Here is a 3,395-nt window from a genome sequence, read left to right as displayed (position 1 = left end):
TCTGCTCAGAAATAGCTCCTGGCAGGCACGGGGGACCATATGGGACACTGGGATTCGAACCAACCACCTTTGGTCCTGGATCGGCTGCTTGCAAAGCAAATGCTGCTGTGCTATCTCTCTGGGCCTGGTCTCAGAAATTTTTAAGTTTTAATCAACTTTCAATTTTTTTGGCCTTTTTTTTTTTTTTTTTTTTTTGGTCAGTGGTGCTCAAGGTTTACTCCTCCTGCCTCTGTGCATAGAAATCACTTCTGACAGGACTCAGGGGAACACATGGGGTTCTAATCTGGGTTGGCTGCAAGCAAGGCAAAAACACTGCCTGCTGTACTATTTCAGCCCTATGGTAGGATTTTAAGAACTCTTTAGCACTGATAGGGACCCCATCTCTGGACAGACAATGCTGGCCAGAGGAGATGGCAGGTGAGCCCTTCGGGATCTCCAATTTCCTTCCTTCAACATTGTTCTCAAAATACCCCCCAAGAGGGTGCTGGTCTTCCATGTTTTGCACATGAGCTATGTGTTTATTGCATGTTCCTCAAGTGTATATCCATACCCCATTCCCTCATGAATATGCAGGAGTTTCCAGAAAAAAAATGCCAGAATGTGTATAAGCTGTCATATCACCCAATCTCTGCCAGACATCAAACCAGGGCTCCATTACCCTACATACTCTCTCTTCAGAGCTGTTCCCCAGCTTAGGCATGTGGACATTCCTTCCCTCCCCTTTTTTTTTCTTTAATATAAAATGCTTCACGAATTTGTGTGTCATCCTTGTACAGGGCCATGCTAATCTCTCTGTATTGTTCCAATTTTAGTATATGTGCTGCTGAAGTGAACAGGATTCCTTCCCTCTTTAACTACTTTAGTAGTTTCTGTCCTCCCTCTCTCTTTCTCTCTCTCTCTCTCTTTCTCTCTCTCTCTCTTTACTTCTCTCTCTTTCCCTCCCTACCTCCCTCTTTCCCTCCCTCCTAAAGTAGTTTCCTGCCAGCAAAGCCCCCTCTTTCTCTTTCGGTTTTATTTTGTTTTGGGGCCACACCCATCAGTGTTCTAAGATTACTCCTGTCAGGGCTAAGAGAAGCATATGGGATGCTAGTGATCCAAACCAGGTCAGCTGCATGCAAGACAAGAGCCCTACCCGATGATGTGGTATAGTTCAGACACCTCAAAACCCTCTTTAATTGTCCCTATGCTTTTCTAGACAATAGGCCACAATGAAGATCACAAAATATATTGACTTTGCAATGATAAGCTCCTACAGAGCAAAAGGTATGATGGCTGAGAGAGACATTCCTAGAACAAACATTTGTTTGTTTCTGTTTGTTTTGCAGGGAGCCACATCCAGTGATGCTCAGGACTTACTCCTGACTCTGCGCTGGGATCACTCCTGGCTGGGCTCAAGGAACCATATCGGGTGCCAGGGATCCTTGAAGTAGGTTGTCCACATACAAGACAAATGCCTTAAACTCCGCACTATCTTTCTGGCCCAATACTAACTGCAGAAAGACAGAGAAGACAGAAAAAAAAAAAAGTGGGGGGGGGGGAATTTGAATCCATCCCAGGAAGCTACAAAGGAAACAGCAAAGTAGAGCCAAACAAAGTAGAAGAGAGGGATAAAATAAGAACCCAAATTAACAGATTATGATACAGAGAGAACTCATTGGCTCCTTGAAAAGATTGAACAAACAGATCAGTTTCTAGTGAGAATGTTCAAGAAGAAAAGGAACAACAATTATTACCCTCCAGTGGACAAATCACAACTCTGCTTGCTCCTCACTATGTGCCTTTGAGGAAACCAAACTCTCTTAAGCCAGTTTCCTCGACTCAAAATTGAGGACTATAAAATCTGCCTCGTCTGCTCTGCGGATTCAATGATGCGTGCCAAGTGCCTGGCAAGGTAGTCGAAGTTAAATAAATTATATGGATGATAGTCGTGGTGAGAGGATGGTAGTAAATGTTTGATCAGAACCCCAGAAGGCTGCAGATGGCAGAGCAAGGAGGATCACCTCTGTCCTGGGAGTTTTCCCAGGCTCAGCCCTAGAGGAGGAGGGAACAAAGTGGGAGAGGGAAAAGGAGCAGGATGCAGAGGAGGGTCATGGGCTGCAGGTTCCTTTGAGGGCACCTGCACAAAGCAGTGAGCTGACATTTGAGGCCAAGGTTGAAACTACAAATGGCCCTGGCCACATGCATTATGCAGAAGGGTAAATAATGCATAGCTCAGGATTGTTTCTTAACCATTTGGTGGCTGATTCTTGTCCAGGATGTTCAGAATGCCTGACCCCGCCTGTCTCTCCAATGAAGAGTCTATTCTCGGGGTAGGGAAGTGACTCAAAGGACTGGAGCACCCAGTTCCATCCCTAAACACCATATGACCCTCAGAGCACTGCCAGGATCAACCCGAGCACTAAACTAAAGTTGCCCCCAGAGCACTGTTGGATGTAACCCCAAAACCAAGAGAGAGAAACTGTTTTCATTATCTTTCTCTCCAGGCTGAGAAACAAGAAAGCAAGTTTTTGACAGAGCATTCAGCTTCTCCCAGGAGAAAGGGGGTCCAAAGGGGCTCTGTCCACTCCCTCCAAAGCCTTGTTCTACACAGCAGAGCAACACACAAAAATCCCACTTTCCCAGGCACTGGGTGTGAGTAGAGTTGGATGTTTTACCCAAAATCCTCATGGGATCTGCCCCTGTGGAGGAAAGGGAATGGATTCGGGCATTTTGTACTCAACCTGGAAACTCACCTGAGTTATTGTGGGGTCTCCACATGGAGGCTCATCGTGGTGATGTGCCTGTCTCCTCTGGCATATCTCTAGACTTGGGTTGGACAGAGAGAAGCTAAAATCCTCAGAAGCAAAGATTGGAGGGTGGTGGGGTGAATGCAAAAGCCTCCTGGGGCTAGGGAAATAGTATAGCAGGGAAGTCACTTGTCTTACATGTGGCGGACCTGGATTCATCCCAGCACCACATATGGTCCCCTGAGTCTGTCAGGAGAAATCCCTGAGCACAGAGATAGGAGGAAGCCCTAAACACAGCCAAATATGGCCCCAAGACAAAACAAATAGACCTTCAGGTCACAGAAAACAGCTGAAATGATAGCACAGTGGTAGGACATTTGCCTTGCACACTGCCAACCTGGAACAGATCCAGGTTTGATCCCCAACATCCCATATGGTCCCCTGAGCCTTCCAGGAGTGATTACTTTCTTCTCTCTTTTTATTTTTATTTTTTTGTATTTTAAGGCCACAACCAATAGCGCTCAGGGGTTACTCCTGGCTATGCGCTCAGAAATCGCTCCTGGCTTGGGGGACTATATGGGACACTGAGGGATCCAACCGCTGTCCATCCTGGGTCAGCCGTGTGCAAGGCAAATGTCCTATTGCTGCACCATCTCTCTGGCCCCCAAG

General features: G+C 46.5%; 1 non-coding gene across 1 annotated transcript; it reads right to left on the bottom strand.

The window, feature by feature from the left end:
• Positions 1-731: 731 nt before the first annotated feature.
• On the bottom strand, positions 732-834 carry LOC126025260 (U6 spliceosomal RNA). The gene has a single exon (XR_007501294.1). It is a non-coding gene; the product is annotated as a U6 spliceosomal RNA (small nuclear RNA).
• Positions 835-3,395: the final 2,561 nt, after the last annotated feature.

The sequence above is a fragment of the Suncus etruscus genome, chromosome 12, assembly GCF_024139225.1.
Source record: "Suncus etruscus isolate mSunEtr1 chromosome 12, mSunEtr1.pri.cur, whole genome shotgun sequence".
Taxonomy (NCBI): domain Eukaryota; kingdom Metazoa; phylum Chordata; class Mammalia; order Eulipotyphla; family Soricidae; genus Suncus; species Suncus etruscus.
This window is presented reverse-complemented; position numbering and strand designations above follow the sequence as displayed.